Source organism: Mus musculus, chromosome 11, assembly GCF_000001635.26.
Source record: "Mus musculus strain C57BL/6J chromosome 11, GRCm38.p6 C57BL/6J".
Lineage (NCBI taxonomy): Eukaryota > Metazoa > Chordata > Mammalia > Rodentia > Muridae > Mus > Mus musculus.
Genome location: NC_000077.6, coordinates 116,610,747 through 116,627,310, shown reverse-complemented (window position 1 = coordinate 116,627,310; position 16,564 = coordinate 116,610,747). Strand labels below are relative to the sequence as shown.

The 16,564-nt window shown below is 53.5% G+C and overlaps 1 protein-coding gene across 6 annotated transcripts in view; it reads left to right on the top strand.

Annotated features, from left to right (window-relative positions):
* The first annotated feature begins 350 nt into the window (after positions 1-350).
* The window catches only part of Rhbdf2 (rhomboid 5 homolog 2), a 28,813-nt gene continuing 12,599 nt past the window's right edge, over positions 351-16,564 (top strand). The window contains exon 1 of one of the 6 annotated variants that reach the window (NM_172572.4): positions 351-580. The gene's annotated coding sequence lies outside the window, so the exon portion shown is untranslated. Of the gene's footprint in view, positions 581-3,002; positions 3,134-16,564 lie in introns of those variants that run through there. The other 5 variants (XM_030245904.1, XM_006533108.4, XM_030245903.1 and 2 more) reach the window with 5 other exon arrangements.

Genomic DNA, 16,564 nt, shown 5'->3' with positions numbered 1-16,564 from the left:
AGCAAAGTACTGTCTCAATTTTTTCAGTATTTATTTCAATTTTTTACAGTTTTTTTTAAGTTATAAAAACATAGCAAGTGTATGCATTCCACTTTTTGTTTTTCTACTCAAGGGCATTTTGGAGATAATTCCCTATCAACACACAGTTACCTCATTGCTTTTAACAGCTGCAATGTGACATTCCCACACGTTACACCCAACTGTTTCTCACTCTCCCACACCAGGCAGGAGAGGTGGTTTACTGCAGCCAAGTCTGTGATCTCTCCATCTCCAGGGCTAGGGCGGCATGGCACAAGTCTCTGATGTCACCGAAGCATCATGCATATTCTCGTCCTTGGCCGTACAGGGGTGAGGACACAGCCCAGCCGTCCAGCAGTGAGGACACAGCCCAACCGTCCAGCAGTGAGGACACAGCCCAGCCCAGCCCAGCCCAGGTGCCAGAGTAGCATCTGCCAGGCTGAGAGGTGGATTGGGCCTGAATGGTTCCAGCAGCCCCACGGTGCCTCTTCTGCCTGATGCTCTTTGCTGCCATGGGACAGACAGAATGATCCTCACATGATGGAACTCACACGCATGCCAGGCAAGTCCAGCCTCCCACCTGCACCCCAACCCCCAGGGCTGGTTCTTTTGCCGCTCTCAGCATGGTTTCCTAAGGATATGTGGAGGGGTCACTAAATGGCTCCCTGCCTGTGCTTCAGAGAAACAGCTCCCAAGTTTGGGGTTATTATCTGTCTTTGCCCCAGCCTTGCCTTTCCGTGGCTGGAGACTGGGAAGGAGAAGTTTGCCACCCTGCCTAATAGGAAGTAACTAAAGCTCTAAGCATGTGGTGCACACACATTTTATTTATTTATTTTTACATGAATTAGTGTTTTGCCTGTGTCATATATGTATGTATGTATGTATGTATGTATGTGTTAAGTATGTATTATGATGTACATGCCTGTGGAGGTATAAGAAGGGCATTTGATCTCTGAAACTGAGTTAAGGCTGTCTGCAAGATCCCAAGTGCATGCTGGGAACTGAACCTGGGTCTCTGCAACATCAGCAAAAGCTTCCAACCATATAATTATTTCCCCTGCCCCACTTTTTTTTTTTTTTTTTTAAGATTTATTTATTGCCGGGCAGTGGTGGCACACACCTTTAATCCCAGCACTTGGGAGGCAGGAGGATTTCTGAGTTGGAGGCCAGCCTGGTCTACAGAGTGAGTTTCAGGACAGCCAGGGCTACACAGAGAAACACTATCTTGAAAATAAAAAAATAAAATAAATTTTAAAAATTCTTTTATTTATATGAGTCCACTATAGCTGTCAGACACACCAGAAGAGGGTATCAGATCCCATTACAGATGGTTGTGAGCCACCATGTGGTTGCTGGGAGTTGAACTCAGGACCTCTGGAAGAGCAGTCAGTGCTTTTAACCTCTGCTCTACCCAACCCACCAACGTGGCAGACTGGGGGCAGGGTGGTTAAGAGCAACAAGAGCCCAGAGACCTGGCTCACCTCTGAAAGCAGCTCTGCTGCAGCGCCCCCTGGTGGTGGTCTCTCCATACTCTCTGGCTGGGCGAGGACTTCAGAAAGAAAGACTGAGGCCATTGGTGCAGGGGCTGAGGATAGGGACTCCAGACCTGGGGGTACAGGTCTAGTTCGTTCCTCTGCCATTTCCTGCCTGCCGTAAGTTTCCACATCAAATCCCAAGTGAGGGGCTAACCCAGGCCCTAGGCATCTGTATCAGTGGCACCCCCTGCCCTTCTCCGGCCTGCTGTTCTTGTTCAGGAGCTGACAGGTCCGGCGAGTGCTCGTAGGTGGGAGCATGGGAGTGTTGGACAGGGTGTCATAAATGTAGGCCTTCGTACAGGGCTAGGTACGCGAACATGAAGAGTGGTACTCTACCAGGAAGTGGGTAAGAACATCACAAGATGGCACCACCCAGAGCCGAGTTAAGGGAGGGATATCTGGGTCCAGGAGGGAGATGAGGAGGCACAGCCCAGCTCCTATGGGCTCAAGGTGGCTAGAGACGTGGGCTAAGGAGGATAAAAGCCTGTGGCTTAAACTTGAGGGAGGGCCGGCCGTCACCACTACTAATAATAGCAAAGATAACAGCAGCTGCTAGTTAGAGCCAGGGGCCCCACAAATGCTCCCTGTTACTGCTACCACACAGAGAGGGGAAAGCTGAGACCGAGGAGGCTTAGGGGATTCATCTAAGACCACAGGAGCAGTCAATGGCAGATCAGGATTTGAACCCCCGGCTCTGTTAGCTGGAGTCATATATAGTTATTTCTCATTACAGCCAACAAAGCAAGTTACTTGGTCAGTATTGGCCAGGCTAGAGTATCCAAAGCCTGGGCCTGGGGGCTGTTCATGACACGGAGATGTGGAGGGCCTTCCTCTGCATCTATTGCCAGTTACTGTGAGAGCCAGCTTTCAGCCTTAGCAAGAAGCCTCTGTGTCCTTGGGTGCAGAGCAACATTCACAGTTTCCTAAGGGACAGTCCCAAGAACTAGCATATACCTCGGTTGCCTTTCCAACTGCTCTGTGTTTAGTCCTGGGGTGGTTAAGGGGACAAGACCCAACTTCCAGCAAGGACCCGGTCTGGCCTAGAAGGGATGCCAGGCCTGAGGAGAGATCATTCTAATGGACGAAGGAGAGACAGCAGCTAGAGAAGGCCAAGGCTTCCTAGACGATGTAGCTGCAGCGATCGATCGGGGATTCTGGAAAGGATGCAAGCCTAGTCGAGGCTCCTGGAGTCAAAGGAGCCTGAGGTCACACGAGAAAGAGAAGGGGAAATTGAGTGGTTTTTGCTTGGTTGTTATGGGGGTGTGTCCGTGTGAGCGCGTGTGTTGCTGGAGATCGAACCTAAGATCTGTGTGCTAGGCAAGTGTTTAAATGTGGCCATAAGTGGAGCAGCAGGAGCTACAAGCCCAGGCAGAAGCCGCGGGCCGACCACGCCCCCCGAAGCACCGCCCACACACCAAGAAGCCCCGCCTCAATGAGGCCCCGCCCACACCCAGTCCCCGCCCCTGCGCCCTCGCGCAGGTAGGGAAGAGGCGGAGCGCTGGCGCTCAGCCTTGTAGCCGCCGCCCCGCCGCTGCCCACTCTGCTCTCAGCCGCTTCCCGGGACGTGGGGCCTCCGAGAGGTGAGCACGGGGAATTGGGTGCGGCGGAGCTCGGGTCCGCTAGGCCGCGGGTGGCCAGGGATTCACGGGGCTGCCCCGTTCGGCCGCGGGGAAGGTCGGGGGCTGTGCGCCCCGCAGAGCGCCCTAGAGGCCGAGGCTGGACTCTGTGCCCGCGGGACCGCTGGATCCCTCCCGCAGATCCTTGGCCTCTGCTGGGACCAGGACGCCTAAAGGGGTTCCCCGGGGCACAGTCACCAGATGTCTGGGCGCGTGGTTTGCGCAAAAGTTTAAAAGCCCAGAGAGGAAGAGAGGGCACTGCCCAGTGTTGGAACATGCGACTCCGCCTCCAACCAGAAATCCCTTTTAGACCTTAAGACTATATTCCCCTGTCTCCCGGGTGAACTTCCAAAGTCCTCGGGCAGCGTTTTGTGCGTGGAGCTTCGCCGCCGTGGTAGTAACAGGTGCGGGGGTGGGGGATGGGGAAGGCTCACACCGCCAGAGTAGTCCGCGGCTCAGAAAGTGTACTCAGGAGTCCTGGCTTAAGGACCGAGGGGTTTGGAGAGTTGGGCCCCCAGCTGATGTTTCTGCATTGGATTGAAAGTTAGGGAGCGAAAGGTCTGTAGGGCCCAGGTCTCTACCACAACCCCAGGGCAGAAGGGAAGCCAGGTCCATACCTTGATTCAACTCCAGGAAACACCGAGCCGCGAGTCTGTAGGGCCGGGACATAGAGAGCGAAGGTGAGGTGTACCTGAGGGATTGCCTCATAGGTGGAGCGGTTGCTGTTTCTCAACCAGCTGCATTGGGGGTTCCAGTGTGGGTGACATCTTGTGGTGAAATACTGTCCCCAGCATCTATGTTGTGCTGTTGTGATTGTAGTCAGGGAGAAGAAAATGAAACTTGGTTTCAAGCAGTGGTTCTCAGCTTAGGGGTGCTTTTGCCCGCTAAGGATATTTGACAATCCCTGGAGACACTTGGCCATCACAGGTCTGCCCCACAGTACAGAATCTGGCCCCTCAAAAGTCAACATTGAGTGACCGTCCTATGACCACCAGCCCACTAGGGTACTTCTTGTGAATTTCTCTCCCTACCTAAGTTTCTCCAGGGGCTGGGAAGGGCCAGGACGAATCTCAGTGAGAGATAAAGAGATAGGTGGGCAGGCTTCGCCCTGGCTGGCCACTGGCCCTGTGGAGGAGAAGCTGGGAACAGTGGCTCTCTCGAAGCACAGGTCTGTAGTACTTTACCCAGGATAGCTTCAGACACAGGATAAGCTCAAGGTAAGCCAGAGTAGCCCTGGGGATGGAGGAAGGGCAGGACCAAGCTCTGTTCCCATGGAGTTTCCCAAAGCTGGATGAGCTGAGGTCTCCCGGATAGCGGAATGCCATGTGACCAACTGGAATTTTCCTTCTGAACACAGAACTGACTCCCCTAGCTATTTACACCAGGAAAGTAACATCCAAGGAATAACGGGTCCACTGATTCCCTGTGGCTCCTCTCTTTCCTTCCAACAGGATGGGTTGCCCCTGGGGCGGTAGGAATCCTGGTCAGGGTGAGCTCAGGCCCTGCTGTAGTATTTGCTGAGTGACAGTAAAGGATGGAGGCTGGTAAAGAGCTTTCCACCCACGGGGTCCCCCAAAACCGCGGAGTTGGGCTCCTGGGCTGTACTCTTAGCTTTCTGGGAATGGAGGTGAGGCTGTTGCTGGCTGGGTAGGTCAGGGCCAGAATCCTCTCTTCCGGCAACTAACATTTCCATCTCCCTTTGTCCTGTCTAGTTTTGGACACTTCTTGCTTGAGAGCCCTGGTGGGGTGAGAAGGGAGTGGTGGGACTGGGGGCGGGGCAGGAGTCTCGGGTTGGTTGGTTGGTTGATTGATTTTGGTCTTTTTAACCATAAAACCCTGATGTGTAGCTAGACTTGGTGGTGTGTGCTTTGATGTCCCAGCATTGGCAGGTAGTGGCAGGAGAGTCAAGAGTTTGTCACCCTCAGTAACAGAGTGAGTTTGAGGCCAGTCTGGGCTCTACAAGACCCTGTCTCAGAAACCCAGCAGAAGACCAGACCTTTACAATGTAGCAGTTACCACTACTGTATATGGCTCTGAAGTCATAAAGTTAAACACCCAGACCTCCTCAAAGCCACCTACCCCAAACCTGTAACTCTAGCTTCACTCGCTCATTCTGGTCAGTGCCCACCCCCACCCCCACCCTTTCTATACACGCTGCTGCCAGGGGAGGGGAGGAGACTTCCAAAAGAGCAGGGGTAAATCACCCCAGACTGGAGCAGGACGACCACTGGGGGCTCAGGCCTACTCTGGGCTCACTGATGTTTTTCTTGTGACCTGAGCTCTGGACAGTGCCCTCCTTGGTTGTGTGTCTGTTCAGCTTGTGTGTGCGGGATGCTTGCTAACCCCCCCCCCCCCAATCTGGAATTACAGACAGTTGCCAGCTGCCCTGGAAATGCTAGGAACCAGTCTGGGCCCTTTAGAAGAGCACCCGGTGCTATTAACTGCTGAGCCATCTCTCTAGCTCCATGACTTGTATAAACTGTGTCCCAGACAGGCACCAGATGACAGCAGGAAGATGTCAAGGGGCCGGCAAGTGTTCATGTTTGTGTTTGGGTAACTTGATGCTGGCTTCTGGGCCTGGATCCCCTTACACAGCATGTGGGAGGTGTGTTCTCCCTGCCCCAATCCAGCATGTTCCTTGGAACTCATGGGATCCTGCCTAGATATTGCCCCATTGCTCAAGGGGATTTCCAAAGTGACCTCACCATCTGTGCCGTTGGGAGCAGCTCCTAGTTTCCTATCCAGCTCAGACAGGCTGGGGGAGGAGTGCTGGCTGACCTCAGCAGCCAGCATGGCCCTGGGACAGGGACGCTGCCAGGCCGGGCAGCTCTTGGCACACAGGCAACCTCTCAAGAGGAGCCAGCCACGCCTGCCCCGTTGTTGGGAGGAAGGGACTGCCCCAAAGTGTCCCTGGCCTTCCCAGGCAGCAGACCAGCATAAGGGAAATCTCTTCTCATCTTCAGAGAGCTATGGAGAGTCACTGGGCACCATGCTCCCTTCACCAGATTTATTCAGGGACCCAGATGTAAGCATTTGGGTTTCAGCAGCTGCTGAAAGGGACTGTCAGCTTCACTGTCCTGGCTCCCCGCTTAGTGGTTTGAGCCAAGTGAGTTCTGGCAGGGTGTGGGATGATAGACACCATGGTTGGCTAGAGGGGCAGGTGATTCCGCGCTCAAGGCCCAGGAGGGACGGTCCTGGGGCCAGCAGACTTGAGTCTGCAAGAAGGGTGGGGGTCACTTGAGTAGGCTTGCCTCAGTTTCTACATAGCTGTGTAGTGGAGTCATTTAAGTAGACTAACCTTGGTTTCTCCACTATACCGCGGAGGATTGAGGTGGCCTGTGGACATGTGGGTGTGACTGGTGGAGATACTGAAATGAGCCATCATTGCAGCAAGACCGCTGTGCCTGGCACAGGCTTGGGTCATGGGAGAAACCCTGCCTCGTAGGCTGCTGGGATATCAGAACAGAAAGCATGTCAGGGTGATCTGAACTCTACAAGGAGCAGTTTCTGCGGTAGAGAACCCCCTGGGGCTGGGAGTGAGCGTTTTATTGCAAAGCCCTGCTCCCCTGCCTCAGTAGGTGGCCACTGAACCCATGTCCACAGTGTCACGGTGATGTAGGGGAGCTACCCGCCCCTGGTCCCTGGCACAGGGTGCCTTTTCCCTCTCCAGGTGGGTCCCTGAAGGGTGCAGAACCTGTTGTGGTATTCTGGGTAGACACACGACTGAAAACTGAGGGCTCAGCTGGGCCCTTAGGGACTTTATCTGTCAGGCTGCATAATGACAGTGGCCTCCGCCCTCCCTCAGTTAATGAGATAATGCTTGTGAAAGCTCTCTGATAGCTGAGTGGCTACACCGGCAGTAGGTGTTGCCACTCCTCGATCCTCGTGGATGCTAGAGGAAAGCTTTCTGGAGCCGAAGGCATTTGCACCCCAACTACACAGATGGAGCAGCCACTCTAGACACGCCCTTTTGCCGCTTGGCTTTTCATGTTTCAAGAGGGGTAGGTTTAAGAACTAGTGGAGAGCCGGCTCAGGGGCTGAGAGCACACTAGCTGCTCTTGCAGAGGACTTGGATTCAATTCCCAGCAACCACATGCTGGTTTGCAAACATCTGACATTCTGTTTCCAGGGTACCCAACACTCTCCCCTGGCCTCCACGGACACTGTACGTGGGGTATAGAAATACACACAGATAAAAATACCTGTACACACAGAGAAAAAAAAAATAAAAGTAATTCTTTAAAATATAAAAAAAACCTCAGGACCCAAGCAGGCTACAGCCCCAGCGCCTCCGGAGGTAGCGCAGAGACTGAACATCAGTGAGCCTTGATTTATAACTCAAACTGTCAGGGAGAATCTTGTCACGTGGCTCTTGGCTCGTAGGCTGAGTGGGTGGGTCATGGTGCCAAGGGGGAAAAGCCATTAGTTAGCTACTGCTGGTGCACCCGGCATTGTACATGCAGGATCTGCCTGCCATCCATGTAGTGACTGTCACCCCATCTCACAGAGGAAACCGTGACAGACCACACGTGAGCCTTGACTCTGACTCCCAGCATGCCATGAGAGTCCTACACTGCCCCAAAGTAGCAGATAGCATTGAAGGTTCACCTGCTGTGGGCACAGCTTGGATGGCCCTGTGTCCAAGTTCCCTTGGCACCCACTGTGACCGGGACCAGCCGCTTCCTGGGGAAGTAGGGTGCCCCAGGGCAGAGTTCTGGAAAATCAAGTTTATTAGCTTCTTAATGACGGTTTACAAGCCAAAAAGTGTTTAGCTGGCGTGTTCCCTTCCTGCTGAGAGGCATCAACCCTGCAGAAGGAGATCTGGGCAGGATGCCGAGCGCCCTGTCCTGAGTATGCTGAGGAAAACATCTCAGGGCAACCTGCAATCCTTTGGTGCTTTAGAGCGCTCATACCTGACCTGGACACTGCCTGTTTCTGGCTGAAGGACCCACACTATGCAAGGACTCTGTAGGATAGGGTGAGACTTTGTCCCTCAGTGGAACATGCTGTATGATAGATGAGCCCTAGTTATTGGTGACAGAAACACCCAGGTCTCAAGAGCCCACATAAACAACACATTGAGTTAGAGGTATTAAGTAGCTTGCTCACAATCACACAGTAAAGCTGGCCCCGTGACCCTGCTTCTCCTAGTCAGGCAGTTCCTATCTCTGTAGCCACGCTCCAAGATGGCGGATGGAAATTGGGTGGGCGATTGGCTTGCCAGTATCAGGCGAAACCCCAGCTGTGTGGTGTGTCACATCTTGGTGTCAGGGAAGCCTAGAGAAATAAAATCACCACGTTACTCAGCCTTCCCTGCACCCACCCCCTCCCAGGCTACACCGCATCCTGCCCTGACCACTGGGACTGTACTCTTCTGGTTTTGAAGACTGATGAAAACCCAATTCCCAGTAGCCAATGTTCCTATGACAGGCAGAGCTTCCATATGAAAGCAAGCTCATGTTGATGTGGTGCCCAGGGTAAACCGCTCCCTCTGTGGGAGCCTCCTTTGACCTGGCGTCTTGACCCCCAGGGAGGGGCAGCAGAAGTGGGACAGAATATATAGTCTTCTCTGGAGACCAGACGGCTAGACAAGCAGCCTAGAACCCAGCCGCCTATTGGCTGTCTCTGTACTGTTCCCTAAAGCTGTGGTCAGCATCCCAGCCTGCAGCCCTGCCACATGACCTGCTGTTGCTGCCTGAGGTGTGAGAGGGCTCAGTTCTACTCAGAGCACCTGCATCTCTGTGACTGGAGGGGACATGCCTCGCCAGCAGCTTCTAGAGTCATGAAGTTTCCAGAGGAGCTTTGAGCTGCAGCTCCTAGCTGCATACCCATTTCCCAGTATGTTAGCATCTTGTGTGTGTGTGTGCGTGTGCGTGTGCGTGTGTGTGTGTATGGAATCCAAAGCCTTACGCATGCCGAGCCAGCTTTCTGCTACTGAGCTACACCCATGCCCAATTGTTGTATCTTGAGCTCTGGGGATACAGAACCTGTCCCCTGCCTCAACTGCTCCTAGGACAAGAGTCCCCAGCAGAGGCGGAAGGCATTTGCACCTCTGCTGATCTGGCTGGCCAGTAGTCCAGAGAAAGGCCAGATAGATGGGGAGAGGGGGAACCCGGGCTGGACCTCTCTAAGAGCAGGGTGGCACACCCACACAGACAAGCTCACATATGCTCTGCTCTTGGCAGCTCCCTGGAACCTCGTGCCCACTTCCCGTGCCTGTGGTGGGCCGTGATGCCCAAGCTGCTCTAGTTGGGTCAGAGGGAACCGAGAGCGTAGGGTCTGAATGTGGAATACCCCCAAAGAAGCCAGCAGGCTGCCAAGTCCTTGAGCCTGCTCCTGTAGGTCTGGTCTTGTGAAATAAGTTTGGCACAAGCCCTGGGAAGAAGGGGAGAATGAAGTGAGGGCTCTGTGGGGGAGGCCTGTTGCTTGTGAGGTCTGTGCAGCGTGTGAACCCACAAGCCAGTTTTCTTTTCTTGTGGGTGGCCACCAGGCCTGTGCAGGCCAGCAGAGCGTGGTGCCTTGGCATACATAAGGCTTTGGATTCCATACAGCCATACACACACACACACACACACACACACACACACACACACACACGCGCGCCACATTTGTGCTACCACCTTTGGCCCATACCTCTGAGGAAAAGCACTTCAGGAGCACAGAGCCCTCTGTCCTTTCTCCGTGGTCCTTGCAGCTTCCATTCGATGCATCCTGCTGCTAGACCGCAACCCCCCCTTCTGTATTTTGTGACCTTTTCTGGGTCCTGGCCCCAGACCTGGCCTCTTCACCTCTCTGCCTTTGGCTCCATCATTCCTGCCTCTTTCCAGGGCCAGGAGATGCTCTGCAGTGAGTCACCAATTTGGAGACTTCTTAGATGACAGTCTGTCTTACATGGGTTAGCCTTCCACGGCCACCAGGGCTGTCAAGCTTTGGGAGGCCAGCAACAGAAACTAACTTTCTTTCTTTCTTTCTTTCTTTCTTTCTTTCTTTCTTTCTTTCTTTCTTTCTTTCTTTCTTTCTTTCTTTCTTAGCGGGATTTCAACAGTTGAGGGTTCCACTTCCTCTCTTCAGCTTTCGAAAAACTCAGAGGTTCCCAGCAGGGCCACAGGAGGGAAGATGCAGTTTTGGTTTCTGTGGCAGGGAAACCGGGGAGAGAAGTTGCTTGCTTGCCCCCAGCCCACACTGTCATCATCCTGTGACTCAGCAAGGACATGGCATATGGTCTGTCTGCCACCACCCCCTTCTCTGCCCGCTCTCTGCATGTCCCAGGACGTGGCTGAGTGAGGCTTCTGGGGCAGGTGTAGTTTATTAAGCCCTCTGTGACTCGTAACACCCCCCTTTGGCCATATCCAGTTGTGAATAATGGTCTTCCCCCTTTCCATGGAGGGGAGAGGGCTACCCACTTCTTGTCCATTGGTCCCTCCTGCTGCCCACATTTCTGGCCCATATGTGACCTTGGCTATTACATCAGGCGCCTGCTTGTTTGGGAATACAGGCTCCCTCAATGTCCTGTTTCCTCAAGTCTACAGAGCTTACGGGTGTAGGGAATCATTAATAACGCTGGGCTTCCAGGATAGTGGGGGTGCGTCAGGTCAGACCTGTGGGTACAGGTCTACCCCTTCTTGGAGCAGAGAGGGAGGAATCTAAGCATATGCCACCTGCATGGGAAGGGAGGGCACCCTGCCTAGAGTGGTTGGGGGAGCACCCCCTGGGGGTGACCTTGCCTACCATGTTATCATGCCTGGATTGGACCTGCCTCATTTGGGAGTGGCTGGGCCCCACCCTTTGTGGGGAAACCGGATTCTGTGGGACATTCTAGGTAGTCTCAGAGCCTTTGTTTCTGTGTGCCTAATCTGGGCCACCACTCTGTGGGTGGTGCTATCCGGAAGGCTCTCTGGAGAGCACGCTGACCCCTAGTGGAGGCCATCTACCAAGGGCTCCTGGGGCGGGGGGTGGGGGTGAGGGAGGCGGGGGGTGGGGGGGAAATCTCAGCTTTGCACTGCATTCTTCTGCTGTCTGCCCCACCCCCACCTCTTGGTAGACACCACCCTAGAGGAAGAGGAAACACTGACACCCCTCCGCCCTGGGTTCCGGGTAAATATTCTTGTGAGAAAGACTTCTCCCTAGAAGTTAGACCAGGATCCAACTTGAGCAGGTGGCAGAGACCATAATCCTGGCTTTGGTCCCTGTCACTCCCACCCATGGGCCAGCTGGGCAGCAAGTCTAGGGTCAGAGAGCTCGGCGGATATGACTGTGGGCAAGAGGAAGCTTGCTCCCAGGATGTCACAATTTCCTTTGCAATGAGCAAGCACCTCTGGGGGCGGGAGATAAGTGGCGGGCGCGGAGGGCGGCTCCTGCAATTTTTTTTTTTTTTTGGTCTAGTTTCTGTGGCCTTTCATAGACGTAGGTCACACGGGGGGACTAGAGCAAATCTGATCATTCCCACCACTGTGCCAGGCAGCTGCCAGCCCGCCCAGTCCAGAGAAGGGTTGGACTTTACCCCCCCCCCCCAAGGTTGGGGCAGAGGGGTCAGGAGAAGTTCTGGGAGAAAGTATCAGAGAAAAACCTTCATTATCCAGGCTGTCTGTGGTCAGCAGGTCTGAGCCATCACCTTGTCCAACTGCCAGTGGACAGGAAGGGAAACTGAGGCACAGGGATGTAGCTTAGGGACCATCATTCAAAGCTCGGTACTGGCTTCGCAGATGGTGGTAGAGAGTTTCCTGGCACGTGACTCCTTACAGTCTCTGACCCACCCCTGCGGTCGGACTTCTTTCTAGGGGACCCTGAGATTGTCCCAAACTTCCCCTGTCCTGTGGCCTTAAGTCATGTCTGCCTTTTCCATGTGGAGATTGGTTAGGGGGGTGGGGTGGGAGGGATCCTGGGTATATTTGGGGGAGGGGTTGTCACCAGCTGGAATGGCCTGGGCTCTAGGGGCAGCTCCTCAGAGGGGTAAGAGTGTTTGTGGACAACCAGGGAACTAGGCCACCAGGCCTCATCCTCAGCCAGCACCCAGAGACCTCCATCCCAGCCCTGCAGAGGGACTGGGCAAGGTGAGTGACTTCCAGAGCCAAGTTCAGAGTTTGAGAGACAGCCTCAGCCCAGCATCCATGCAGTCCGTCCCCAGCTGCACAGACTCCTGCCCTCACCAGACTCATCCAGCTAGGACTTGATGGGCAGTGATTGGGTGGGAGATTAGAGTAAGGGGCTCCTGCTGTCAGGAGCTGTGGGATGCAGCGTGAGACAGAGCAGGGTGGTGAGAGGCTTCCTGGAGGTGACACGCCTTAGAAGCGCAGTAAATACAAAGGTTGCTCCCAGGGCACTGGCAAGGCAGCTGATGCGGAAGGCAGGGTGGCATGTCACAGCCCGGAGCCTGCACAGGTCCTACCCCTGACACACTGCCAGCCGCATGATCACCTAGACTCTGAGCAACAAGAAGACACCAGAGATGAACAATGGTTCATTTTCTGGGTTAAGGAAAGACCTCTGAGGTCCATGGTCTGTGCTGCCGCCAGAGACCATTGTTACAGTCTGCCGTCCATGTTATCTATGACCATTGCTGTCACCAGAGGCCATGTGGATGCATGTGAATGTCCCTGATCCCTGGCCAAGCTTCTGTGGGCAGAAAAGCTTCCTCTGCAGTGATATTAATGTCTGTAGAGTCATAACTGAGAGTGAGCGACATTGAGGGGCTTCTGTGACAACCGCCCCCCACCCCTGAGAGAGAGAGAGAGAGGGAGAGAGAGAGAGAGAGAAAGGAGCTATTGAAGAGAGTCTGTAAAAATTGTCCAGGCAGTGGAGCCTTTAATCCCAGCACTGGGGAGGCTGAGCCAGGTGGATCTCTGGTGTGTGTGTGTGTGTGTGTGTGTGTGTGTGTGTGTGTGCGCGCACGTGCGCGCGTGTGCCTTTGTGTTTTCCAGGACAGCCTATCTCAAACAAACAAACAAAAAGTGATAAAGATGCTAAGTGTGGCTCTTCACAGTTGGTGGCTTCTGGCAGGAATGTGGATGGGGGAAGACTCAGTTCTCTTAAGGGGCTGGCCACTGAGAGTCTGACGATGCTCCAGTGAGTACATGGGTAACATAAATTGAACTTGGTAGATGTGGAAGGAACACAAGGGGAGAAAGGTGTTCTGGAGGCGTGGGAAGCGAGAGGGGTAGGAATACATTTTATAAAATTCCCAAATAATTAATAAAAATATTTTGTTGGGGAAAAAGAAGCAGCAGAGGTTGGCCAGGTTGACAAGGCTGGCATAAGATTGCAGGGCCTCAGAGACAGGAGGTGGGAGCTTGGCAGAGGTGCAGGGGAGAGATCTGGGTCTTAGTAACTGTTCTCTTGCTGTGAAGAGACACCATGACCACGCAGCTTATAGAAGAAAGCATGAGTTGAGGAGTTGCTTACGGTATCAGAGGGTGAGGCCATGACCATCATGGCAGGGAGCTTGGTAGCAGCAGGCATGGTTGCTGGAGAAGTAGGTGAATCTTTACATTCTGGTCTGTAGGCAGCAGACAGACAGAGAAAGAAACAAACCTGGCCTGGTGCAGGCTCTTGAAACCTCAAAGCTCACTGCCACAACACACCTCCTTCGACAAGGCCACACCTCTCAATCCTTCCCAACCAGTTCACTGCTTCACACACATGAGCCTGTGGGGCCATTGGCATTCAAACCATGACAGTCTGGCTGGCTGAGTGGGGCAAGCCGGCCCTGCTGACTCCTGGGCAGGGCCTTCAACTCCTCATTCCAGAAGGCTCTCATCGCTGTCAGCTAGAGAGCCACGGGCGGTGTTCTCAGGGTGCAGAAAGTTGGACCCATCTCTGCTGGTGACCTTCTTTGCCCCCCCCCCCTCTCTCTCTCTCTCTCTCTCTGCCTGCCGTTCTCCCTTGGTGCCAGTTTCTCAGAGTAATGCTCTCTCCCTGCACCCTGGTCCCAGGCCAGTTGAGGAGCTTCTATGTGGAGGCCCCAGGAGAGGCTGTTGTCCTGGAGCTCTCCCCTGGCAGTGTCTACGTGTGACTAGCAGGGCTCCTCAGAGTCTGCCAGTCCAGCCCCTAGTGTCTTCCATCTGTGATCTCAGAGGGCTGAGGGACAGGACTCTTGGCATGATGGAGCCAAAGCTAAGGCCTTTGGTCCCACTTAAAGAAGCAGTAATGATCTGGGCCCGCTCTGCCTACTCCCCACCTAATGCTCTGGGTCTGTAAAATGGAGAGTTTTACAGGCCTCAGTACAGCAAAGCCTAGAAGGGTCTGCAGATGGGATCACCTGGGCCTACAGCAGCCCCTGCTTCCAGTTCTCCCATGGTAGGCCGCCTCTGGGCAGCCTAGGCCTCTGCCAGTCATGCTTTGAGAGTCACTATAATGCTAGACCATAGCTCCCTGTGTCTAAGATAAGAGTCTTCCAGCCCCAGTGTACCCTGACTTTAGGAAAGGAGGGGCCCAGACTCCTAAGGTGGCTCACACCCACTGTCAGATGACTTGGATCCTAGGGGCACCCCTTCCCTGCTGTGTGAGCTTGGTTAAGTTAATCAACCCCTCTGAGCCTACAAATCAGATGCATAGCAACATCTCTTCTGGAAGGATTTGAGGGGCAGTGGGTGTGCGTAGGGCTGAGCCCGGCCTGCCACTCATGGCACTAATTGTGCCCGGATACTGTACCACTTCCCAGTTGCTCCTGGAGCTCACTCCAAGGAGAACCTGCTGTGCTCCTGTGCCTTGTTTGTAGTATACGCCTGCACAGGGCTTTCTACAACACAGGCACCGTGGTGTTCTCTTTCAAATGGTTAATGTTCTGTTGTGTGGATTCTACATCAGTAAATTATTAAGAAAAAGCAAAAACAAACAAATGGCAGGAGGGGTCTCCATTGCCCTAGTACCAGGCCACCTCATGGAAATTAAAGTTTGTGTTTGTAGCGCTGGAGGTTGAAGCCAAGGCCTCCTGAATACGTGGAAGGCACCTGACATCGAGCTATAGCCTTGGCCCCTTTCCTTTCCTCTTTCACTTGTTCACACTCGCATCAGTGGGGTGTGTCTGTCGTGGCGCGGGTAGAGGCCAGAAAACAGCCTCGCTTGCTGTGTGTACACCAGGCTTCCTGCCCCTAGGGCTTTTGAAGGTCCTCTGTCCCATTGGAGGCATGTGGGGTTCCAGGTGCTGCTGTTGGTGGGTCTGCATGGGTTCTTCACACCTCCATGGCAAGCACTGTATCTACTAACTCACCGCTAGCTCTAGACCCAGCCCTTTTTCCATCTGTGTGTGTGTGTGTGTGTGTGTGCGTGTGTGTGTGTGTGTGTGTGTGTGTGTGTGTGTGTGTGTACAACCTTGGGTGTCGTTCTCAGGGATCATACACACACCTTTCTTGTTTTCAGATAGGGTCCCTCAATGCCTTGGAACTTGACCTCTGGGCAACCAGCCCCATGTATCAATTCCTGCCTCCATTGATCCGGGGCTGGGATTACAAATCCGTAATGCCATGCTCAGCTCTGTTGTTGTTGTTGCTGCTGCTGCTGCGAATAAGGATACTGGAAATCAAACTCAGGCCTGCGTGTTCTATGGCAAGCATGTTAGGACTGACCCATCTCTCGATCCTCAGAAATCCCAGCACTCGGGAGGCAGAGGCAGGCAGATTTCTGAGTTGGAGGCCAGCCTGGTCTACAAAGTGAGTTTCAGGACAGTCAAGGCTATACAGAGAAACCCTGTCTCGAAAAAAACCAAAAAAAAAAAAAAAAAAAAAGAAGAAGAAGAAGAAGTAGTCAGGGTAAAGTAGGTGGGTCGGCGGGTAAAAGTGCTTGTGGTTGGGGCTGGAGACATGGCTGAGTGGTCCAGTTCCCAGCACCTACACGGCCACTCACAAACATTGTAACTCCAATTCCAGGGCATCCAACGCCCTTTTCAGGCCTCTGTGGGCATCAGGAATGCATGTGAGGCACGGGCATACATTCAGGCAAAGCACCTACACACGTTCTTCCCAAAAGTGCTTGCCACGGAGGCTTGATGAGCTGCTGCCCACAAGGGAGGAGAGATTAATTAATTTTTTAAAAAAAGCCAACAACGCTGGGCGTGGTGGCGCACGTCTTTAATCTCAGCACTTGGGAGGCAGAGGCAGGTGAATTTCTGAGTTCGAGGCCAGCCTGGTCTACAAAGTGAGTTCCAGGACAGCCAGAGCTACACAGAGAAACCCTGTCTCGAAAAAAAAAACCAAAAAAACAAAAAAAAAAAAAAAAAAAAAAAAAAAAAGCCAACAACAATTCCTGGATTTGTGAATTGAATATTTCTAGTAAAGCGATAGTGAACTGGGAGTAGTGGCTCACGCCCGTCATCCTAGTGCTTATGAGGTAGAGCAGAAAGATCAGAAGTACAAGACCATCCTCAGCTACATAGCAGGTTCAAGGCCAGTCTAGATGCATGAG